General features: G+C 30.8%; 1 protein-coding gene across 20 annotated transcripts in view; it reads left to right on the top strand.

Moving 5' to 3' along the window:
- The window catches only part of b3galt1b (UDP-Gal:betaGlcNAc beta 1,3-galactosyltransferase, polypeptide 1b), a 211,668-nt gene that overhangs the window by 181,009 nt on the left and 3,454 nt on the right, over nt 1-27,205 (top strand). For 17 of the 20 annotated variants that reach the window (XM_051119804.1, XM_051119797.1, XM_051119794.1 and 14 more), the window contains 3 exons: nt 5,307-5,417; nt 24,493-24,519; nt 24,903-24,940. The gene's annotated coding sequence lies outside the window, so the exon portion shown is untranslated. The remainder of the gene's footprint in view (nt 1-5,306; nt 5,418-24,492; nt 24,520-24,902; nt 24,941-27,205) is intronic. The other 3 variants (XM_051119807.1, XM_051119806.1, XM_051119800.1) reach the window with 1 other exon arrangement.

The raw sequence follows: 27,205 nt of genomic DNA, 5'->3' as shown, positions 1-27,205 counted from the left end.
ACTGGAGAGTGAAACACATTTCGTTTTGACATTTGTAAGTAAGAAATGTATGCATTAATTCTCAATGTGATATTCCTATATTTGTGACCCTGGACCACAAAACCAGTCATAAGTAGCAAATCATTAGGATATTAAATAAAGATCATGTTCCATGAAGATATTTTGTAAATTTCCTACTGTAAATACACCAAAACTGAATTTTTGATTAGTAATATGCATTGCTAAGAACTTAATTTGGACAATTTTAAAGGCAATTTACTCAATATTTTGTTTTTTTGCAACCTCAGATTCCAGATTTTCAAATAGTTGTATCTCGGCCAGATATTATCCTATCCTAACAAACCATACATCAATGGAAAGCTTATTTGTTCAGCTTTTAGACTACTAATTAACTAATTGAAGTAGTTTAGTTTATGTCTACTTCTCTCTGAACTGTCACTTTATCTCAAGTGCAGAGATGTTGTTTTAACTTACTGGTAACAATAATAGAAAATGATTGAAAATGTATGCATTAAGTTATAGTGTTAAACAATATTATTACTATTATTAATAATAATAATAAATAATATTATTAATAATAAAACAATAACATTTTATTATTATTATTATTATTATTATTATTATTATTAATTTTATTATTATTATTAATTATTAATCATTTAAAATATTTTAATATTTGCTGGTATCAATGCAAGTGATTTTACTTTATTAAACAGAAAATATTTTAAAATATCATATATTGTTTAGACAATATCTAAAAAATACTTTTAAATAAATTGAACAATTTTTTTTTTAGAAAAATCTAAAGTAATCAATAACATTTAATTAATTTTTAAATTTCTAAAATTGTATTTTAATATACTTTACATTTCAGCTATGCTATACATACACACACACAAACAGGTTACTTTAAATAAAATAAAGGCTGACTGAAATCCAATCTGAAATTAAATTTTAATGTTGTTTAACCTGATGTACCAAAATAACTTAAACTAAAACTAAAATAAAAATGAATTTTAAATTTGATAAAAGCACACAACAAAATTACTAACATTATAGCTAAAATTAAAAAGAAAATATAAATAAACTAAAAATATTAATACAAATATAATAGTATATCAATACTAAATTAAGAAATTGAAAATCCATATCCAGCAATGACAAGAAAATTCATTTTTGAAAATGTAATGGAAGTTCATTGGTTAAAAAGAGGGTAAGAAACGAGAATTTCATTCTTCAAAGTCATGAGTTGATCCGTTGTTTGTTCAGCACTAACAGGGAAGTTTATGCTGAACAGATGTATTTGAGCAGGAAATATTTTGGCTGTCAGATTTGAGTATTAAGAGGTCTCTGTGTGTGTGAGTCACTGCTGAAGGCTACAGGCTGTGTTGACTGCTCTACACACACTTTAGAAAAATTGCTGTTTTGATTCAGATGACGCATGACGTGTTTTACATAGAGATGGGTGAAGAGGAAGTCAAATGAAGGATGTGATCTCCATTCTTTAGTTTTATTAATACAATCCAAAATGATTTGAGCTCAGAACACGTGAAGCTGAGAGGAGTGGAAGCACAGGAGAAGATTACTGCAGTTAGGAAGCCATTCACTGATCTGCTTGGATAACATCCTGAAATAAAGATAACCGGTTGATCGGCGAGGGCAGATCAGATATCGAGCTGCACAGACAGGAAGTCAGAGCTCTAACGTGCAGCTAATTCTGTCTGATAGCTTGACACAATACAGTAATAATACAATTAATCTTCAGAACACTGTATATGGTTTCAGTAAAATCTGAACAAATGGTTATGGCAATGTGTAAAGCTTTTGTAGGAATTTAGAGCAAAACAGGATATTCAATGAGAAAATGCAGAGCGAGAGTCAACAGGGTAATTATAGTAATCTAAAACGATATTTAAAAAAAACAAGCATTTTTGTCACTTTAAGTAAAAAAAACATGTTATTTCAGCTAATTGACAACCATTCTGAAACCATTTTAACATTTTGTTTTGAAATAAAGCTGACATAAAATATAAATATTATATGAGAAACTAAAATAAAAAAAATTAAGTTTTGAAGTTGAAACAGAATAAAAACTAAAACAGAAATAAAGTAAAAACAGTAATATTTAAAAGTGAATAAAAATGACGAAAGCACATAACAAAGTTACTAAAAATCAGGGGGGCGTCAGAGCTAATCATTCAGGGCTCGAGCCCTGAAAGATTTTTCTTTAGCCCCGAATGTTTCTGTATCGCCATATGATTTCCAAGGAATTCACAGAATTTTTCAAAGTTTGAATGAATTAATCAAAAGCCGGTCATTACACTTCAAACAAATGGCGATATGGACTAGTATCTGTAAATATTATGCCGCAAAATACCATTTAAATATGAATTCTGCATGTTCTGCGTGTCTCTACACACAAGCGCGCGTGACACTGTTTCATTTGAGTAAAGCAGGGTTATATACTCACAGAACTGTAAAGATATTCATGGAAACCCATCAGAATAAAAGTCCGTTTTAGCTTGTATAGACACTGTGGCAGAAATACATTACTATCGTTCAGTAGAATGTATGTACCTACAGTACTACTACTACTACTACTCCTGTTGAAAAATTAATAAAACTTTGTTACACAATATTCCATCCATCTTTTAAATTTTATTAGTACATCCCCTTTATCTGCCAAAAATAAAATGTAATTTTCATGAATTAAAAGATACATGAATATTTTATGCCTTTATTTCATAACCAGAAATTAAATATAATTAAATACACAATTAAATACACAACATCATTAAATACACAACACAGAATTACAACAGGCTGTTGTAGAAATAAATAAAAGTTGTTTTATGCATTTAATAAATAGACATGCTAAAACAAATACAGTAACAATAGAATATAAGGTGAGAAAAAATAAAACATTTCATAGTGCCCTAAACATAACCAAACTTTTGATAAATTGATGTTAAATTGTATTCATTGTTTTAATTAATTAAACATGTTTTTTGATTAATAAAATTAAATTTACCCATTAAAAAGGAGTCTAGAAAAATTAAAACAGAAAAAAAACTGAATTTAGAAAAAAAAAATGGGGCCCTATTTTTGCATGCAAATATATATTTTTGTATTAATGTATATTTTTGTATTAATTTTGTATAATGTATTATTTTATTTGTGTAATATATTTTTGTAAAGTTATAATTTTGTGATACTTTGATATGTTTGCTATTTGCAGTGATTACTATTTACTATTTTTAAACCATGTTGTCTTGTGCCACTACTTTGGCAAAGTATCTGTCAAATGAACTAAAATCGAAAGCTCAATATGACTTTGCTCACACGATGAGTTTATGATCCAATGTTTTCAGAGTATCAGAAGTGAGGTGAGTTAGGTCATCGACCTTTTTTCTTTGTTCAATTTGCACACTGAGCATAGGTTAACTTATAGCTCTTATTTCTGAACTCTAAAAGTGCACCAGATTAATGTATTTATCTTTAAAATATATCAAATTTTCAAATACGGACCTGCCTAGAAGGATCCAGGTTCACCCACCTGTGTCTAACAAAATCTTACGTTATTATGATGTGAGCTCCCATCCACCACTACTAGCCCCTGATGTTTTCAAATCCTAGAAACAACCCCTGGGTGTAACAATATTCAAACCGAACTGAAAAACCGTACATACCGCGGTACTCTAATGTCGTACAAGCTAGTGCGCCGCTCTGCAACAGTACAGCCCAAACGCTAGAGGAGTATGTGTAAGCATTTAGTCGAATTCCTTCTTAAATTTAGCTGTTGTGTTATCTTGCTATGTCTATAAACAAATATGTTATTTAGTTTTTGGATCGTTAGATTCATTTATGATTTGTGATTCGTCCTGTGTGATCAGCCTCACCGCTTTCATTAAAAGATTAAACATTAGGTAATAAGACTATTACATTTACTTACAATGGATTTGACATTATGTAAATATAATGGACTGAAATCAATGCGCTTGTGTCTATTTCGCAAACAATTTGTTTTATTATCATATTTTATCGGTTAAACTTGAAAGACATAACGATGCGCGTGCGTGATGGAGCACCAGTGAAATCTAAATTAAAGTTTTTTGGCTTTTAGTATGAATATGTTAGCCTTAAGGTTATTTATAAGCTTGTGTTCTCCAAAATTTGCTTTTACAAGATATAAGGCATTAAAACTTAGTCTCTAATTGTTTTTTTTATTAACAATAAACTTCAGTAAACACAGTCACAGTAGAGTTATAACTACGATTATACACATGAAACAAAACAGTCTCTAACTTACGCCAATATGAATCAAAGATTTTGATGACATCACCCTGCACTTCAGCTTCTCATTGAACTTTTTGTCCAATAAAATGCTCTCTAGAATCCGAAGCATCCCGCCCCCTACACTATAAATTATGTTGAAACTGTGGCTGAGATTAGTCACTTGTTCACAGTGTTAGTATTTTTAGTAGTATTTTACAGCGAATGGCATGTAGTGCACAATGTAGGCGACAGGGAACGATTCAGACAGTGTAAATATGCTTTCCATTGGGGCAAATGAGGTCTGGTTTTGTGTTGTGTCATGTGAACCGCCGCAGCGCGCATAGTCTACTAAATAAGCTTTTTTTTTGTAGTTTTTAAGATGAGACAAACTGCAATACGTACTAAACCATTAGGAACTTACTAAAATATAACTAAAATTTATGTAAATGTAAAACTAAATGTATAAACATAAAAGGTAATTCAATATAAATTCAAACTATTATGTTATTTAAATAATAGTAAAATGACACTGGCTTACCATTTTTGAACTTAATTTAAGTTGAAATTACTAACTGTAATAAAATAAATGAAAAATAAAACTGAAATAAGCTTATGAAAGTGGAACATATATATAATAAAAAAAAATAATAATTACAAAAACAACAAAATGACTAAAACTTTAAGTAAAATTAAAATAGAAAATATAGAAATAAAAACGAATTTATTTAAAAATATTATGGTATCTCAATGATACTAAAATAAACACTGAGCAGGACTTGAAATTAGTTTTTACATTTTATAACAGAAATAAATTATATTTTAAAATATATTCAAATAGAAAACTGTTATTTTAAATAGTATTAATATTTTTAAAAAAAATCATGTTTTCACTGCATTTTTTGTCAAATAAACACAGCCTTGGAGAGCAGAAGAGAGTGTATTAAGAAAATAACTATGGTCACTTTTGCTTTCAGGATCTCGCACTCATTTATTGACTTGACAATTTCTAATTTCTCTGTTCCGCTTGACAGATCCTGCACTTCACGAGTGAAAAAGGCTCATGTCATCAGAAATTGTACAGCACATGGAGAGTGACTTTTATGACTTTGAGATGAACTGCGGTCTGCTGCTGCTTCAGACAGGTCAGTTCTGCCTGAGAAATAATGCCGCCCATTACCCATAATGACTGCTATGGGAGGGCTGGTGACAGGCTTCACTCCTACACACTTCTTACATTTTTTTAGTCTTTGGCCGGCTTTCCTGATAACGTTACAAAACACGCTCTGGAGATCTTAAGATCAAGTACATTATGTTGAGATGGATCCAGCACCTGGTTCCCAAAGCAGTGCGTGGATCGCCTGTTAAATAGAGCTGAAGCGCACTTTTATAGGAGCTGTCAAGCCCAAAGAAGGCCAAAACATTTGCCAATATCTTCAATAGTTTCTCTCCAACACGAAAATACTGGCAGATGGGAAATTGCATGTTATCTATTCTGCATGTTAAACGTTAAAACATTTAGCTCCTACTGAATATAGTTTGCATAAATGAATAAATGTAAATGTAAGGTTGGTAAAACACGGTTTCCGAAATGTTCGCATGAATATGTGCAACCATGAGTTCACATGATGTGGATCATTTTAAGATGCTAAAAAGCCTGAAATTCCCAGCCAAATCAAATCAACAAGCTTTCAACAATGATTTTCAATGATGAATGAATATAAATCAATACTCAAGATTCGGCACAGGGTTATTATCATTAACTAAATCTAAACCTTTTTTGTTTATTGAAATAAAGCTGAAATAAAATAGGAATATTAGATGAAATGCATCTATAATTTTCATTCAGTTTAAATACTGGAACTGAAAATAAAATCTAAAACTAAACTAAAACAAATAAAAGTAAATGAACTAATAATATTAATATAATTTTTTTTATTTATTTATTATTTTTATTTATATAAATTATTTGTATTTATTTATTATTTTTTTAATATAAAAAATAATAAAAATGACAAAAGCACAACAAAGTGACTAAAAATATATATAAAAATAAAAGCTAATTTAAAGTATTACATAAAACTATTATTATTTAAATATATTTATATTTAAATATTACATATTATTTAAATAATACTAAAACAACACTGGCTTACAATTAGGACACATTATTGAACTCTTTTTAGGTTGAAACACTAAAATTACTAACAGGAAATAAAATAAACTAATACTAAAATAAAACCAATTTATAAATAATTTGAGTAGTAGTCTAAAAACAATACTAAAATCAATCAAGCAAATAACAAAATTGCTAGAAATTAACCAAATTAAAATGAAAGAAAAATGTAAATTTTAAAAATAAAAGCTAATTAAAAATAATAATAAAAAAAATGATCATATTATGTAGATAGTCTTAAAATAATGCTAGCTTGCCATTATGACTTGCATCACGTTTTTGAACTCAGTTTAAGTTGAAGCACTAAAATGACTGGAAACTGGAAATAAAATAAAATAAAAAATATAAAAAAAAAAAAAAAAATGAAAGTAAAGGAAGTGGTAATATTTGGGGAAAAAATATTATTTTATTTTATATTTATTAATATTTTATTATTTTGAGCTAAAACTGAAAAAAAGAACCAAAATTAAGTAAATTAAATAGTAATATTAAAAAAGCAAAAAGCTGGAAAATTACAAAAAGGAAAATACTAAAAATATAACTAATATTATAGTATAAATGAAAGAATAAAAATAAAAGCTATTTAAAAATATTAATATGAACTATAATATTATTTAAATAATACTAAAACAACACTAGCTTATAATTAGGACTTACAATTAGAACACATTTTTGACTCTTTTTAACTTGAAACACTAAAATTACTAACAGGAAATAAAATAAACTAAAACTAAAATAAAATTAAACCAAATTAAAAATACTTTAATTAGTATTATTAAAACAATATACTAAAATGACAAAAGCAAATAACAAAATTGCTAAAAAATTAACCAAATTAAAATGAAAGAAAAATTGAAAGTATAAAAATAAAAGCTAATTAAAAATAATAATAAAAATGATCATATTAAGTAAATAGACTTAAAATAACGCTAGCTTGCCATTATGCCTTGCAACACGTTTTTTTTTAACTAAGTTTAAGCACTAAAATGACTGGAAACTGGAAATAAAATAAAATAAAAACTATTAAAATAAAAATAAAAAAAACGAATAAAATTAAATTAAATTGTAATATTTGAAAAAAAAAAAAATTTTATTATTATTTTATTTTATATTTATTAATATTTTATTATTTTAAGCTAAAACTGAAAAAAATGAACCGAAATAAAAGTAAATTAAATAGTAATATTAAAAAAAAAAGACAAAAGCACAAAGCTGCAAAATTACAAAATTAATTAAGATAAAAGTAATTAAAATAAATGTATAAATGAAAGAAGAAAAATAAAAGCTATTTAAATATATTAATATGAACTATAATATTCTTTAAATAACACTAAAATATCACTGGCTCATCCTCATGGCTTAAGAACACTGATTTTTTTATATAGTATACTGGCTCAATTATTAATTTCTTATTAAAAATTAAATGAGATTTCTGACAGTGTACAATAATCCAAATGCATTAATGTCATTTATGAAGTGTCCTCTAATGAACTGAAAGCAAGTAGAAAGATGCATTAAAGTTGCACGTAATGGACTTATGAGCGGTCTGATACTCAGATAATGATGCTTTTTGGGAAACGTGCCGTGGAGATTAAGAACTTCTTACATGCTACTAACATTCCAGACTGACTGCTTCAGGCAAACCAGTTTCTTTCCTTCTTTCTTCATTTCACAATTAATTGCGGTTTTGACAGTGGAAACAGCTCCGAGCTTTGTGATGCGCTTTAAACTTATGTTTCTTCCGAGGAGAAGTGCATTAAGACCGCCTGAAGCTCGGGCGTCACACTGTGCCGTGTCAGCCTTTCGCCTTTATCTCCTTTGGTTCGCATCCCTGCGATTGCAGAAATAAGTGTTTGTCGGAGTTGTCTACCAGTAATCATTCAATTATGTGTTATCGTTTGAAAACACAAAGTCTGGCGTCACGCAGAGAGGTCTTATCAAGGCCAGCTTTAATTAGAAATCTGGTGGGAAAGGGACATCCTCAAGAGGGGAGAAGGCATCCTTTGCCGAGACCTTCATGCATCATTAAATGGCAGCCAGGATAAACGGAGCCTTTCAAATGGAAAGGAGATGATGATCTGAGCCAAATGGGAAAACACAGCACGCGTGTATGTGTTTGTGCATGTCTGACGCGCCGTTCTGGTTTTATGCATTATTTAATAATGTCTCGCTGTATACTTTTCTTAATATGTGTTTTTCTGTGCATGTGCAAACATGAGATCCTGAGGGGCCCTCACATGCGTTTCTTCTCCTCTAATTTCTAATTGTGGGTTTGTGTAAATATGCACTCGATAAACATCCTGGGTGAGCATTTTCTGTAATGCAGTACATTTTTATGTCCATATCAAATACAGGTTTCAGATTAGTTACTTAGCTGAATGTATGTCATAATTTACCTGTATTTCTCACATGAAAAACTGTCAGTTTATGAAAAAAGTATTGGAGGTGTCAAATATCAGTATTAGCAATAGTAGATCAGTATTAGCAATGGATTTGTGATGTTTTGTGCTATTAGTTCATTTGTGCCACATTCATCTTGATTTCTGAAATTATGCAAAATAGTTAGAAAATTATGTTTTATTAACAGTTTGAAGCTAGATAGCTTTTATTTTTATATTTTCCATTTTCATTTTAAGTTTAGTATAAGTTTTAGTTTTTTCTATGCTTTTGTCAAGGCTATTTTAGTTAACTAAAACTAAAATTAAAACCGTAAAAGAACTTTAAAAATGTTTTTTAAAGTTGATTTTTAAAATTATGCTAATCAGTTTGAAAATTAAGTTTATTTAATTTGTAATTTAACTTTTATTGTTATAGTTTCCATTATTAAAAAAATAAAAGAACTTGAAATAAAATAAACTTAAATTGACACAAATATTTTCCCCTGTAATTATGCAAATCAGTTTGAAAATTAAGTTTATTAATATTTTTATTTTCATAATTTAATTAGCTTTTATTTTTTGTATTTTCCATTTTAATTTTAAGTTTAGTTTACATTTTCGATTTTTTCAGTGCTTTAGTCAGGGCTATTTTAGTTAACTAAAACTAAAATTAAAACTGTAAAAAAAACTTAGCTTTTATTGTTGTATTTGAGTTTTAAATATAACATTTTAATTTTAGTTTAAGTTTTGTGTGTGTGCTTTTGTCAGGGCTAAAACTAAAATTAAAACTGTAAAAGAACTTGAAATAAATTATTAAACTATATAAAAAACCTAAACTGAAATAAAAAAATATTTTTTTTCTGTAATTATGTTAATCAGTTTATAGCAAAATTAAGCTTATTAATATTGTCATAATTTAATATATATTAATATAATTTCAGAAAATATTGTTTTCTGAAATTATGCAAATTAGTTTGAAAATTGAAAAGTTTATTACTATTTTGAATTTGCTTTTATCATTAATATTTTCCATTTTCATTTTCAATTTAGTTTAAGTTTTAGATTTTTTATGTGCTTTTGTCAGGGCTATTTTAGTTAACTAAGACTAACTAAAATTACTAAGATTTTTTTCTGCAGTTTTGTTAGAGCTTTTGTTAATGATTTTGGTGAAAAGTGCAAGGCGCAACAAAATTACTAAAACTAACTAAAATTGAAATTAAAATAGAAAATAGAAAAATAAAATTATTAAAACTAATAGTATCTCACTGGCTTTTGTCTTATTTATTTATTTATTTGTAATTATTTTTATTTTTTAATTTCAGTATTTTTAGTACTTCCTAGACATTTATTTCAGTTAGTTGCCAAGGTATTTTATTTCAGATTTATTTCAGCTAATAATTTTTTTTTTTTAATAGTTTTAATACAAACTTTTTGTCCCCCAAAAGTGTTATTTCATTCCATTGTGATCCATTTTTAATACAAAAAAATGTCCTATGTAAAATCCATTATTTAAGCCATTATTTACATCTAACCGTTGGTAGATTAAAGTTTTAATGGCCTGTCCTATGAAACTCGTACAGCACTTGTGCCATTTTGATAGTTTCTATAGAAATGCAGTTTTGTAAATTGAAAATGTCATGTGTTAAAGTAGAAATGTCTTCATTGGTTAGGCGTCTGAGCACCCTGCTTTCAGATCAGTGTGAGACTATAAATCACAGCCCTCTGTCTCTGATGTATAGGGGACAGTATAATTGCTCTCTTTACTGAGTCGACTGCAAAAAGCTAAACCTAGCGGCTAGAAGAAATGGATGCCACCGCTTTGATGAATAGGAGTCTTCGTATTGTTCCTCTACTACGGATTTGCCCCCCGCAGAACCATAAATCACCATATACGTTGTATCTTCTGGTTGTTTTGTGTAATTATTTCACTGGTTTGTAATGTTTCCCCGAGGTTCAAGATATGACTTGTATTTCCCTTTCATGAATATACATGGCTTTGCTGGATGATTTGCAATGCATGCCAAATGGGAAGGGGGTGACTGCTTACGGCATTGCGAGTCAGATTTGAATGAGTTCGGGCCTAGCTTGGATCCTGCCTGTGAAAACTGAAGGAAGCGTTGTTTTTCAACATTTCCTCAGGAATTTAGCAGTGTTTCACTGCATTAGCTCCAGCGCATCTCATTAGATTTCAGGTACGGCAGTGTCTTCCTGTGTGGCTGCTCATTCTGCTGAAATGTGCTTCTGCTTGTTTTTTTAACATGGTAAATATATGGGATGTTGCTAGTAGATGCTGATCTTTTATTAAGGTATTGCTAAGATATTTACCTGACAGCTTGTATTGCAGTATTTTGCTGGTATCGTGTAGATTAGGGGTCTTCACTGAGGACCCGAGACCCGTACGGGTTCGGGTCTATATTTGAAATGGTCCCAATGTATTACCTCGCGTCCTGGGTTTGTTTAACATTTGCGTGTAATACCCGATTCGATCCGAGAACACCGCACCAGCCAGTGATCAGTGTCGGTTAGCACTTTGTGTGTGTTTTGTAACTTGCAACTTGTAAAATTAGGATGAGAAAAGTGTGAGCAGAAAAAATAAGGTGGGGAAAAAAAATGGGTGACATGAAGTTAATGTTAGTACTGTAAGCGGACGGTATCAAGCTGTCTCTTGTGAATTCCTCCTTTAAGCTTCATAAGATTAACTAGGTGGAGATTTAAGCATATGGTTTGTATTGTTTTCTTTTACTGAAGAAGAGACACATCTGTTATTGAACACGCACGATGGTGCAGTGCAGGGTATACGCAGGTATACGGCGTATCCACTTCAGTCAGCTTTGTGTATACCCACATCTAAATCCACTCTGATGCGTATCGTTTAGTAGTGTCTTGCATTAGCCAAAATCATGACAGTCCACCACATGATATCTAATCCAATTGCACGTGAATAAATGCAAATACTCCATAAAGGCAGGACCGTGTCGTCGGCTTCCTTTGAAATATGATTGCGCCCGCGGCCACTTCGTCCTTCTTTGTGACAGAAATGCCGCCTGCATGCGCGAGAGCATGTCGGGGAGGCACACAGAGTGGTAACATGATAATTAATTGTTGATTACTAATTTGAATCAGAACATTATAACGAAAACAATACCTTAAATAATTTAAGAGTATACCCACTTCTCCAGACACCACTACACCACTGCGCACGCAGTGAAATGTTACGCACTTCTTGTTCTGTGTTTTTTGAAAAAAAACAAAAAAACAAATTGCTCCGAGCTGGAATAATGAATAGATTAAAGAAGTCCACTTCCAGAACAACAATTTACAAATAATTTACTCACCCCCTTGTCATCCACGATGTTCATGTCTTTCTTTCTTCAGTCCTAAAGAAATTATGTTTTTTGAGGAAAACATTTCAGCATTTTTCCCCGTATAATGGACTGATATGGTGCCCCGATTTTGAACTTCCAAAATGCAGTTTAAATGCAGCTTCAAACGATCCCAAATGCGGTTGTAAACGATCCCAGTCGAGGAAGAAGGGTTTTATCTAGTGAAACGATTGGTTATTTTCATAAAAATAATACAATTTATATACTTTTTAATGACAAACGCTCGTCTTGTCTTGCTCTGCCTGAACTGTTTTTTGTTCCAGTTCATGACAGTTAGGGTATGTCGAAAAACTCCCATCTCATGTTCTCCCCCAACTTCAAAATTGTCCTATATCGCTGTTTTACCTTTTTTGTTAAGGGTGTTTGATCTTCCTTGCATGTTCACTTTGCAAAGACTGGGTCGGTACTTCTGCAGCGATGTAGGATGATTTTGAAATTATTTTTTAAGGTTAAGTGAGAAAATACGGTCAGAGTTTTTCGACATACCCTAACTGTCTTGAGTCAGAATACACAGAGTTTAAGGACTGCAAGGCAAGACAAGCATTTGAGAATAAAAAGTATATAAATTGTATTATTTTAATGAAAATAACTGATCATTTCTCTAGATAAGACCCTTCTTCTTTGGCTGGGATCATTTACAACTGCATTTGGGATCGTTTGAAGCAGCATTTTGGAAGTTCAAAATTGGGGCACCATAGCAGTCCATTACATGGAGAAAAAATGCTGAAATGTTTTCCTCAAAAAACATAATTTCTTTACGACTTAAGAAAGAAAGACATGAACATCGTGGATGACAAGGGGGTGAGTAAATTATTTGTAAATTGTTGTTCTGGAAGTGGAGTTCTCCTTTAAGAAGGTTCTTTCATTCGGTAACAAAGAGGAACAGCCTAACATGGACGGAAATGTTGGTGTCAAGGAGGATTGATTGCAGTAGGGCTACTAACAGTAGGTAAGCCAGTAAGTTTTTTCGCAACTTGTTTATTGACTTGTTAATAGCAGTTTGCTGTGCAATATGTGCCGACCGGGTGCAGTCGGGTCTGTGTCTTCCCAGCCGGGTTCAGGTCCAATTTATTAATAACGACCGGCTCTGCATCGGGTCCGGGTAGTAATTTTAGGGCATTTCTTGGGTCTGCACAGGTTTGGGTCCCACTTTCAAATTAAATACAGGTCCGGGTCAGTTCTGTGCAACAAATTTACGGGTCTCTTTGGGTTCGGGTATGAATTTTTGGACCCGTGAAGACCTCTAGTTTAGATGACTCATGCAGTGACAAAAAGAGGAATTGAATTGCAATTCAACAGAGGAATTTCATTAGTCCAACACAAGTTGGGCATGCAGCTTTAATTTTGACTAATTGTGCCTGTTTATCGCCTGTCATTTTTTCTCAAATGATTAGACATGCTTTTCTAAACAGCATATTGTAAAACAATTAGCAGCCATCAAAACAGCTTTTAATTGTCATACAGTTTGATAAAAAAAGTCCACTACATTGTCTTCACAAAACTATAAAAATAAATATGGACATGAAAATGTGATAAATTAAAGTGCACTGGAAGGGTTCTTCCATAATCATCTATAATATGAATATTAACCCTCAAAGACCGAAACAGCCCCCGGCGGCTAAAAATAACTATTGTTTTTAAATATTTAATAACTTTTGAACCGCTAATCCAATCTGAGATTCTCCACTTTTTTCCCGTATTTGTCTCATTTGAATATTCAGAGACACCGCAGTGAACGTGATTACGTCATCACATTTCAAACCAATGTATTTCATTCCTCTGAGCCAAACAGGAACAATTGTTGAACTAATATTGTTTATTTTAATGTTTAAATTAGACTTTGAATAACAAATTTACAGTGTGACCCTGTTGATTATCACTGTATGTGTGTGTGAATGTTGTTGACAGTGTTGTTACCTGAATGATCCAGTTTTGTTTTGTTTGTTTTTTTGCTTAGTTATTCATGAGTCCCTTGTTTGTCCTGAACAGTTAAACTACCAACTGTTCTTCAGAAAAATCCTTCAAGTCCCAGAAATTCTGTTTTTTTCAGCATTTTTGTGTATTTGAACCCTTTTTGTTTTTAAATTAAATCAACATTTGTTGATTGTGACTATCCTTTGGTGTGAAGTAGCTTTTGCCCTAGGTGCATTTGCGCATAGTTTTTTGTAAATCTGTAAGTAATCTGCCCTGCACTGTCCACAAATAATGTTTTTTCACTGAAGTAGTGAGGTACATAAGCTCATATCAATGAGGCCTACGACCAATCACTTCCAAAAAGAAACCTGTGCTAATTGTAAGAAAACAAGTTTACAAAAAGATTGAATCCAAGATTTGATAATAATATAGCATAATAAGACATTTACAAGCAATTTTTAAAAGGGTGCCAAATTTGTGAAAGGCTCATCATATTTAACTGGGAACAGCAAATTGAGGATTTTCTGGACAGTAAAGGGCTACTTTTTTATACTGAAGTGAAAAATAATGAAAGTACAAATTAAACCATGTCAACCTTCAAGGCCATGCATGCTATTGCACTTATAAAAGTTGAAAAAACAGACTTTTAAAGAGTGCATGTCACTGATGTGAGGACGTGCCGAAATGGAGACATTTTTATTGGCTTGTTGGCGCTTGATATATTTGCAGTAACCTTGTAATTATGCAAAACTATTGATGAAAAATATTAGAGAAGGGATTAGTCACAGAGATATGAAGCTGGCTTAAATCAATGCAAGAAAGATTAAAAATGCTATTATGATTGAAAGCCAATCAACTGTATATTCTAGCCAATGGTGGCATTTTTATGAGAAGTTAGGAAGGTCGGCCACCGAGGAATCGAGTAGCATTTTGTATTCAAAGCTGGAAGATACAACAAAAAGGCCTGTTGCATTTCAATTTAACATTTTATGTTGTAATTTGGGTTTCAAAATCACAAAACAACCACGTGAACGGAATTGATGGTTTGCCCATATCATTTAAAACATCTTCATCTGAGTATTTCCTCACTCTTTTGGGCAACAATCACACTGCTGGTGTGTGTGTAAACAGTCGGTGAGTCATTTGCGAAGCGGATGCTAGAGAGAATCGTTTTACTATCATTTAGCGAGCATTTGGATGGCCGTGCGTTTGGCAGATGTGTCGATACTTGTGCGCATGAGTGACAGGCTCTAAGTACTGTGTGGGATTCTGTGAGTCTCTGGCTGTCATCCCACTGTTCTGTTGCCATGGTGACCGCCTGTCAATCACACAAATGAGCACACCTGTTGAATCAATTAGCATTACATATAGCAGTTCTTTTCTTTATTTATTTTCCCATCGATGCTCATCATTGTTACATTTGGCTGTAAAGCTAAATAGATTCAGAAACACTAAAAGACAGCGTTTCGGCTCTGTTCCAAAACCTAGTGAGCTGCCTACATAGACAGCCTGTTAAGGCATCATCATATGCCTTTATTATGAAAAACATTGTTTTGGATATATTCATGTGTATCCTTCATAGAGAAGGCAATTCTGCAATGCATTGTGAATTATAATTCGTTCAGCATGCTATGTACTGTGTATTTCTATGCTTATTAAAGGCAGGGTTATTATTGTTATCCGTACAAAAAGGTTCATTAGTTGACATTAGTTAACTATATTAGTTAACATGAACTAAGAATAAACAATTCTTATACAGCATTTATTAATTTTAGGTAATTTCAGGATTTACTAATGCATTATTAAAATCACAAGTTGTGTTTGTTAACATTAGTTAATGCACTGTGAACTAACTAACTAATTAACTAACATTAACAAAGATTAATAAATAGTGTAATAACGGTATTGTTCTTTGTTTGTTTATTAGTTAATACATTAACTTATGTTAACAAATGACACCTTATTGTAAGATGTTACCAGTACTTTAATAAATGTATTTCTCACTGATAGTTAATGCATCAACTAATGTTGAGTAATGGATCTTATTGTAAAATATAACCAAAAAAAAAAACAAAAAAAAAAAACCTAAACATTAAATGAAATAATATCATATAAATATAAGTTGGGAGTAAAATCATTTAAATTAAATAAACCAAAAGCTAAAACTCAATTTTAAAAACTATATAGGTACAAAACAAATAAAAATGACAAAAACAAACGTAAAAATACTGAAACTAAACTAACATTCAGTATGCAAGTTATCCTGTGTGTTTATGCTTGATAGTCCTGATTATTGTTAACACTTTACAGTAAGGTTCATTAGTTGACATTAGTTAACTATATTAGTTAACATGAACTAAGAATGAACAATACTTCTACAGCATTTATTAATTTTAGTTCATTTCAGCATTTACTAATGCATTATTAAAAATCACAAGTTGTGTTTGTTAAAAAAAAATAATAATATACCAATAAATTCTATGCTTAATTCATTCAGTATGCAATTTACTATGTATGTTTATGCTTATTAGTCAGTATTATTATCAATAACTAAAACTGAAACCATAATTATTATAGTATTGTATTTTGTTTATTATTACTTATTGTTAATATAAATATTTCTTATTATTAATATTTCACTTTTTTATTAATACTTGTATTTCAGCTAGCTAACTAAAACTAAACTAAATCTAAAACAAAAATGTAATAAAAAATGTACAAATGACAAAAGCAACAAAAATGTAAATGAAAACAAAAAAGAAAATCTAATTCAAAATATTAACAAAAACTATAAAAGTATCTCAATGATAATGAACTAACTTTGATTATTACACTTACCAACATGCAAACTTTTACCAATCAATTTTATTGTAAATTGAATCTCTTGCACTTTGCATGAGATGCACTATATGATGCACAGATGAAGAGCGTTCCAAATCATTCACTTATGAGGCTCCATAACGCTCTGAATGCTGTCTTTGTAGTCTGTAAACAGCAAGACAGCTCTCTGGGTTTTGGAAGAGAGCATGCATGTTTAATTTTCTCAACTGATTCAGCCTTAGACGGGGGTCCCTGAATAAATCAATTCATATACAAATTCATCAGCTTATGAAACAAAAGCGGCGCGTGTACCTCACGCTTTCATTCTGTCGCAACAAAAAACAATGCGAGCGCTTCTATCAAGCTTGTAAAGAAAGAAATTAGCAGATAACAGCCTCATTTACAAGAGGAGCACAGCATATTGGCGCTTGATATTATATTTGCAGTATAGGCTAGTAGTAATTATGCAAAACTATTAATGAAAAATATCAGAGCGAGGTTAGTCACAGAGATATGAAGCCGGCTTAAATCAATGCAAGAGAGATTGAAAATGCTATTATGATTAAAAGCCAATCTGCTGTGTATTCCTGCCAATGGTGGGTGAATTGAGAAAAATGACTGGCCATGAAACTGCTTTTTTGCAGCATTTTGTCCCTAAGAATAGGATTTTGTAGTTGTTGCGAACAGCACAGGTGTCGATCGGGATGAGTCAGTCCTTGTGTCTGGGTGAATCCGCACCTGTCACAAAATAAAACATGAAGATGGATTGGGATTTTATTTGTCATCAGGCATGTTTACAAGACCGTCTCTTTTGCTGTACACTGCTGTTCAAAAGTTTGAGATTTGTAATGTTTTTAAAGAAGTGTCTTATGCTCATCAAGGCTGCATTTATTTGATCAAAAATATAGAAAAATAACTGTAATATTGCAAAATGTTATTACAACATATAATAATCTTCTCTACTATTATATACTTTAAAATATAATTTATTCTTGTGATGCAAAGCTGAATTTTCAGCATGTTTACTCCAGTCTTAAGTGTCACATGATCCTTCAGAAATCATTCTAATATGTTGATTTATTATCAATATTGGAAACAGTTATGCTGCCAAATATTTTTTGAAACCTGTGATACTTTTTTCAGGATTCTTTGATTAATAAAAAGTTTAAAAGAACAGCATTTAATCAAATGTGCCACTTTTTATCAATTTAAAGGATTCGTTCATTTCTAGAACAATTTACAGATAATGTACTCACCCTCTTGTCATCCAAGATGTGCATGTCTTTCTTTCTTCAGTTGTGAAGAAATTAATGTTTTTTGAGGAAAACATTTCAGGATTTTTCTCCATATAGTGGACTTCTATGGTGCCTGTGAGTTTGAAAGTCCAAAATGCAGTTTAAATGCAGCTTCAAAGGGCTCTAAACGATTCCAGCTGAGGAAGAAGTGTCTTATCTAGCAAAATGATTGGTTATTTTTTTTATAAAAAAAGGTACAATTTATATACTTTTTAACGACAAATGATCATCTCATTTTCTTATCCAGCTTGAAAATCACCCTACATCGCTGTTTTACCTTATTTTGTAAAGGATGTTTGACCTTCTTTGCACGTTCACTTTGTAAACACTACTATAGTGATGTAGGATGATTTTGAAGTTGGAGGAGAAGTTTCTCGACATACCCTAACTGTCTTGAACTGGAGTGCAAAGAGTACGTATGCGCAAAACAGAGCTAGACAAAATGAGCATTTAAGGTTCAATAGTATATAAATTATATATATATATATATATATTTTGGAAATAACCGGCCGTTTTGCTAGATAAGACCCTTCTTGCTTGGCTGGGATTGTTTAGAGCCATTTTAAGCTGCATTTAAACTGCAATTTGGAAGTTCAAACTCACAGGCACCATAGAAGTCCACTATATGGGAAAATTTCTGAAAAAAACTATTTCTTTACAACTGAAAAAAGAAAGACATGAACATCTTGGATGACAAGGGGGTGAGTAAATTATCTGTACATTTTTGTTCTGGAAGTGAACTAATCCTTTAACACATCATTGCTGAAAAAAAAAGAAAAGAAAGAAGAAAAATTTGCTGACCCCAAAATTTTAAACAGTAGTGTATTCAGCTTTGATCACAGGAATAAATTGTAATGTATATTAAAATAGAAAAAAACTTTATTTTACATTGTAATAATATTTTACAGTATTTTTCAATAAATAAGCACAGCCTTGATGAGCATAAGAAACTTATTTAAAAAAAAAAAAACATTATATATATATATATATATATATATATATAAAAGACTCTGCGCACACACACACATATTTATTAGTATATTTCTCAGTTATGTTAGACATTTTGCTTGGAAAATAAACGTGACAATAATTTTTCTGTTTTGATAAAAGATGCATTAAAACAAGAGGTTAAGTGAGACGGTGTTTTTTTGTTTGTTTTGTTTTTGGTTAAAATCATTATTTAAATTTATTAGATTTATAAGGTATTCAGAAAACATTGAAAATGTAATTTTTAAGTCATTACACATGCAGAGCAATTTATTTTTTCCCTTCACAATGACATTCACTGATGAATTGCGCAATAAGAGCAGAAATGTGCACAAAGAAAGCAAATTGGGTAAATTGTGAATCAATGTTGACTTTAATCTCGGAGCCTGTATGTACTGTATTTGTTTACAGCAATTTTAAACCTGCCACAATTTCTTATTAAGTCAATCAAAGGCGCTTTAAAGCCCTCACAGCAAATCAATAGCATAAAATGCATTGAGCTTTGAATGCGTCTCGGGCTAAAACCAAGTAATAAATTGAATCCGCACGCTGCTTATCTGAATAGAGCGCAGATCTGTGGCCGTTTCTTGTTTTAACAGGGGCATTTGGCCTTTTGAGGTCTTTATCTGCTTTTACAGACAGAATTTTCTCCCTGCTTTTCTGATAAACATGCCATGATTGTGAGATTCACTGTGTGTGCGTGTGTGTGTGTTTGGTGCCGGTAGCTCATCTTGTAAGCTGCCTGGAGAACGATGTTATCTTGGGACAAACCCGAAACTTTCATTCAGGTTAATATGTTGGAGTTTGCTGCACGAGAATGTGGATATGAACACAGGATAACACTAGTTTTATCACTACACTTCCAATATAGATAGCAAATCTGTCTCTGTGTGTTTGGATACACTAACGTAATGCCATCCGCTCGCCTGTTCTTCATATAAAATGGTTTTCATGTCGTATCTATGAGGAGGGAGAGATTTCAGAGTGATTTTAAAGTCGTTTCATAGATTGACATTTATTTCCACCTGGTCTGGACTCAATGTGAGTTTAGCGGTGAGGGAACGTTTCCTTCAATTCTGCACGGCAGATGGTCACCAATTCTGCCGAACTACTGTGGAGCTTAATAGCAGCGTTCATTTCAGCGTAAAGCCATAAAGAGAGCGCTGCGGCTGTGCAGTTTTTTGATGGTTATATGAAGTCTGGGTGACAGTTGATCCTATTTTTTGTTGAATGCATCTGTGCAAATATATGTACCCATATGCATATGTACATTTATGCATGCACAGATGAGTTGTTAATAAAATCAACATGCGTTTATAATACAAATATATTTATAATTTATATCTATTTATTTTTAGTGCATATGTATAGATAGAGAAATGTATTAATGGATTCATAGATGGATATCCAAGATGATTTCCCTGTAGTTTTCCATAGAATGGGTTTGCATAAGCAAATTATCTTCTTAAAGATCCGGCTTTCATTAGGAAGTCATTAACAAACATTATAATAATACTTAACAGGTCATTAGCTCTAGAACATTCAAGTATGATTATGAATATATCAATCAAAGTTTCATGGCAGCCCTGAATGTACATTAGCTAATGATCCGTTAAGAACTATATATGTAATAATGTTTATTGACTACATTTTTACATTTTAGGAAATAAATGTGAGTAGTTCTTGCACGTGAAAACACTACATTGGGTGGTTGCCAGGGTGTTGCTATGTGGTTTGCAAGGTGTACTGACTGTTTTTATTGTTTTGCTGCTTAGTCTGTATGATATTTTGGTGTCTAGACATGACTGACATACTCAGGGAACAAATTTAGGTTACAAAAACATTGTGGAAACATTGTTTTTGAATGTTATTAAAATGTATTTTAACATTATGTATTATAACATTATTTAAAAGTAACATTCTACTAACATTATTTTCACTCAAAATATAATTGATTTTAAATATTCCAAGAATGTTAAAATGTCCAGTTTGCTTATAAACATTATTTAAAAGTTACAAAAACATTTCTTACTACTTTCTACTAATTTTATCAAACAAAATATAACATTTAATTTTAATATTCTAACAATGTTTTTTTAACCATTTCTTACAACATTCTACTAACTTAATTTTCACCCAAAATATAACACCTATTTTTCTAAAGTTGAAATGTACAGTTTTCTAATATGATTAGAATATTATTTGAAGGTTACAAAAACTTTTCTTACAACATTGTCCTAACTTTATTTTCACTTGAATTGTAATGTTTATTTTTTATATTGTAACATTAAAAAATGGTCTATATTCTTATCGTAATTAAGTTTTTTAAAATATTTTTTTCAATGTTCAACTGACTTTATTTTCACCCAAAATATAATGTTTATTTTGTAATATTCGAACAACATTAAAATGTCCAGTTACTTTTAAATAACAGTCTAAATAGGAGTAGAAAACTGGACATTTTAATGTTGTTCGAATATTACAAATAAACTTTATATTTTGGTTCAAATCAAAGTTAGTAGAACGTTCAAGGAAATATTTTAGTAACCTTTAAAAAACCATAATTATGATAAGAATATAGACCATTTTAATGCTACAATATTAAAAATAAACGTTACAATTCAGGTGAAAATAAGGTTAGGACAATGTTGTAAGAAACATTTTTGTAACCTTCAAATAATATTCTAATTATATTAGAAAACTGGACATTTTAAATGTAGAAACATAAGTGTTATATTTTAGGTGAAAATAAAGTTAGAATGTTGTAAAAAATGGTTTAGTAACTACTTAACATTGTTAGAATATTAAAAATAAATGTTATATTTAGGTTGATAAAGTTAGTAGAATGTAGTAAGTGATGTTTTAGTGACCTTTAAATAACATTCTAATTCCGATAAGAAGAATGGATATTTTAACGTTATTAGAATATTAAAATAACATTTTGGGGGAAAATAATGTTAGTAGAATGTTGTAAGAAACATTTTATTTAATTTTAAATAACGGTCTAATTATGAGTAGAAAACTAAAATGTTTCTTACATTCTACTAACATTATTTTCACACAAAATGTTATTTTTAATATTCTAACAACGTTAAAATTGTTAACTTTTTTACCCTAAAAACTACAATGTTATTTAAGTTTTAGTAAAGTGTTTCTTACAACGTTATACTAACTTTATTGACACCCGAAATATATTACATATTTATAATGTTTTTAAATTAAACTGTCTAATATTCTTATCATAATTAAGGTTTTTTTTTTTAAGGTTACTATCATATTTCCTACACTGTAAAAGATCTGTAAAATTTACGGTAAAAAAACGGCAGCTGTGGTTGCTAGAATTTTACCGTAAAAAATGTGGTAGCAGCGTTTTAGGTTTTACAGTTTTAACTTAAATTTACACTTAAAACCAATACATTTTTCACCGTATATATTAGGGGAACTTACCGTTTAACAGCATTTTACTGCATTTTTACAGTCTTTTACCATTAAATTCACAGTCATTTTTACAGTGTACAACATTCTACTAACTTTATTTTCACCCAAAATATAAAGTTTACATCCAATATTTTAACAGCGTTAAAATGTCCAGTTTTATTATCATAATTAGTATATTATTTAAAGGTTTCTAAAATGTTTCTCACAACATTCTACTAACCTTGTTTTCACCCAAAATATAACGTTTATCATAATACTCATTTTATTTTTAATAACAGTTCTTCTCAACATTTTTCCCCCAAGTTTGTTTATTGTTTTTAAGCAATAAAAAGTAATCATATCAAATCATAAACGCAGTATATGCCAATATCACCAAAAACTACACTAAACTAAACTAAAATAAAATAAAATCCAACTCTAAAACAGTCCACAGTCAGTATAAGATTTATGACAGTTTAAATATAACAATCAAAATTTTACTCCTTACCAAGTTGTCTTGGTCAGGGCTAAGTGAGAAATTAACCTCTTTGAAAGAATGGATGTCATAATTTCTAAAAATTATTTGAACAGTTCTTGAATGAAGGCCACATTTTCTCTCAACACTGAGGATGTTCAAGTACAAATAACATCATAAAGACGTTCAAAGAATGTTGAACTCAGAACAATCTCTCTCAATGTTATATAAAGTAAAAGTGATGTAATGAGAATGTTCAAAGAGTGTTTGAACAAAAAAATAAAAGGCTATATTTGTTCGGTACACATGCGTACATTTTTTGTACCGTTACACCCCTAATAAACAGTACTTTAAGAATGTTTTGTCCTAACATTTATAGAACTTTTAAAAAATATGAAGTTGTGAGAATGTTCCCTGCTAACTGTGTACCTCCTTCAATATCAGTCTGTGGGATTTGCTCAGCTGTTTTATCGTCTGACAGGTGAAAATCCAGGAGCTTAGAAAGCACTAGCACACCTCTCCTCAACAGGGATGTGATTTGAGCAATCATTCGTGTCTGGAGCACAAAGTGGTCTGAGTTACACTGTAAATGTTAGGGGTTTGTTCAGATCTCCATCTCCAAGTATAGTGATTGCTTAGCAAATGCCACTAATGAAAATTGTGATGAATTCTTGCGAAAGTCACTAATTGAAATGTCCCTTCAGACCTGTAGCATTCCCAAAAATCAACACTCGCTCACATTTTGTGTGTTCAGAGATCAGACGCTGAGTTTCCAGCTCCTGCTGTACATGCTTCATCACTGCCAGCTCTGTTTAAAGTGGAGCGGCTGCCATATATAACTTCTCTATTCAGTCTCCTCCATGAGCTGTCATGATGCTTTCTCATCACAGAGCGTCAGAGCTGAGTTTAGCCGTGTTAACTAAAACAAAGATTCACTGCACTGATTGAGAAAGACAGATTGTTTTCAGACGTGTCCAACGTAACAAAACCGGAGACGGAAGATCACAATCGACTCGGCTGGTAGAATCACAGAAACCAGGATATTTGGCAGTTGATCTGCCAAATATGTGTTTTTAGGGGCTAGTTGTCACACAGTTGTTGCAGACTTTATGTCAGATGGAAGTCTATAGTCTATATTTTATTTTCAAGTTTGAGCAAGCTATTTATATATGTATAATTATGATAAGCTTTAAACTTAAATGTTTTTATATTATATTATTATATTAATTTTTATATTTTTAATGTTATTTTATAGATCTTTTGACCTAAACAATGTTTTTTGTGCTTGTTTTGCTTCCTCCATGATATTTTGTGCTTCATAATTGTTTTTAAAATGCCATGTTTAATAAATGTTCTTTTTTTTTTTTCTCTCCAGGCGATGCATCCTCTATATACTATTGTGGTGAGTAAAAGCATTTTTATTTATAATTTATATGATAATCGTAATAATTATTATATTAATTAAAACAAATAAATAAAACTAAATGCAATTATGTAATATTAATTGTTAACTATATTTAATATAAAAAATGTAGTTATATATATATATATATATATAATTTTGTATGATATAAATTTCAAGAAAAGTGTTTGCATTTTAAGGATTTTAAAATTGTAAAAAAAAAAAAAAGTATTATATTATTATTGTGTTATAGGATTTTTTTTTTTTTATCAGATGTTAATAATTAAAAATATATATATTTCCATTTCTAAAATGCCATGTATACTAAATAATATTTAGTTTAATATTTATTTATAAATATTTTTTATGTTTTCTCTTTCTAGATTAAGCTTCTACCAGCTAAATAGTATAATGATAAATGGTGAGTAAAAACACACACACACACACACACACACACAGTCTGGTTTATTATCCTTGTGGGGACTGATGGTTGATGGTTTTTATACTCACCACACTGTATTTTCTATCCCCTTACCCTAACCCTACCCCTAAACCTAACCCTTACAGAAAACTTTCTACATTTTTACTTTCTCAAAAAAACTCATTCTGTATGATTTATAAGCTTTTGTACCCATGGGGACCTCAAGCCAGTCCCCACAATGTCAAAAAATTCAGGTTTTACTATCCTTGTGGGGACATTTGGTCCCCACAATGTAGCAAAAACAAGTACACACACGCACATATATTTTTTATATACGTTTTTTTTATATTGCTATTTTTTTATTTAAAAAAATTACGCAATTTTGAAAAAATATATATAAAATATGTATATATAAAATGTATGTATAAAAAACTATATAAATATATATATACACACAAATACATATATATCTATTTTTTGTTGAATGTGCAAGGCATATTTTACTTACCAGGTCACAGTTTCAGTATATGGCAAACAGCAAATTAGTTACGCATAAAAAAAGCGAACAATTCAGCCAGTTCAATTTTGTTTGGATTATATTACAATAAATTATTTCTTGGTAAAGCGCCCCTGTTATATTTCCTCACTTCCATAAATGTGCTGATTGGTGATCTTCCCCACTGAGAAGAAGATTCATCCTGAAAGCCGCTATATGCCGACACAGCTCTCTTATCAAAAGTCTAAACGGCTGAAAACTTCAGAGCAGGAATCACACAGCGCTCTCATTTCCATACAAGCAACACAACAGATGACTGCTGCTTTCAAACACATGCACATTCTCCACCTCATGTTCTTTAATTCATTCTAACATTAACAATCTCCTGCAATGTCAGTAGATAAAAATCATAATATTTGGCTTGCCGTCTATTCAAATATTTAGTTAGGCGGGGGTTTGCTGCTGCATTCCAGCAGGGGGGATGTTCTGTGTTTACTAAAGTAACCAATGTTCTTCACGTTTGGTTGAATCCTTTCTTCTTCTCTTAAAGTGAAAAATTAATTAAAGTGAAAATTCTTTTATTTATTTACACTTTGATGTGGGTTTACAGTGACCTCAGGGTGAGTAAATAATGACAGAATCTTCACTGCTGTCAAGATCTTAAAAAGTAAAGTATAAATAGTTCATGTCTTTTGAATTCTATTCAGGTTGCCTGAAGTCATATTTTATTCACACTCTTGCAAACTATTTCAGATTTTCCAACTTGTTGATTTTAAAAGGCAAGACACTACAGGCAGAACCACTGTTGTTTCATGCACTGGTTCATTTTGAGGTTTTGTGCTGTTGAGCTTTAATAATCAGACTAGATGAAAGTAAACATCCAAAATACACATTTAAGTGTTTATTTTATGCATTTTTGTGTGTAAAATTCAATTACAATTCATATATTTAGACCGTTTTCTGAAAAAAAAAAAGCTAGAAATCTCCACTTCAGTAGCACTCAACGAGATTTTGTTTTTATATAATTCACCAACTTATATAGCATTTTATTTCATTTTATTGCTTTATTACTGTTGACAGAGTTCTCTTATTTACGGAGTGACAAAAGAGGAATGCGAAAGCCCCTCTGTAAACACCTTTAGCTTTAATATGTCCACAAAATGTAGCAAAATTTGAACCTGACTTTATCCAACATTCATATTTCTGTTCTGGAAATGTATGCAAATTACTAAATATTTGATTAGATAATACATATTTGATAATGAATCACTTTCATAGTTAAGCATAAAATTTCATAAACCTGTACTGTGAATAATCAGAATCTTTATAGACAAATTTCAGTGTTTGCAAACAGTGATGAAGTTCTTCAGAAAAATCTTCCAGGTCCCATCAGATTCTTCAGTTTATCAGCATCTTTTGTGTATTTGAACCCTTTCCAGCATTGACTGTGATTTTGAAATCTATCTTTTCACACTGAGGACAACTGAGGGACTCAAACACGACTATTACAAAATGTTTAAACATTTACTGACGCTCCAGAAACACGATGCATTAAGAAATGGGGGTGAAAACTTTTGAACAGGATGAAAACTATATATTTCATCTTTTGTTGTACTGCCCTTCGGAAGCAACAGAAGATACTTGCATGTTTCCCAGAAGACAAATTAAGCACAATTTACATTGATCTTTACATTGAAGTTTTCACCCCCTGGCTCCTAATGCATTGTGTTTCCTTCCGGAGCATCATAAAATTTGACTCAAAGATGATG

This window comes from Labeo rohita, chromosome 9 (genome assembly GCF_022985175.1).
Source record: "Labeo rohita strain BAU-BD-2019 chromosome 9, IGBB_LRoh.1.0, whole genome shotgun sequence".
Taxonomy (NCBI): Eukaryota; Metazoa; Chordata; class Actinopteri; order Cypriniformes; family Cyprinidae; genus Labeo; species Labeo rohita.
Note: the sequence above shows the minus strand (reverse complement) of the source record. Positions and strands in the feature narration are given on the sequence as shown.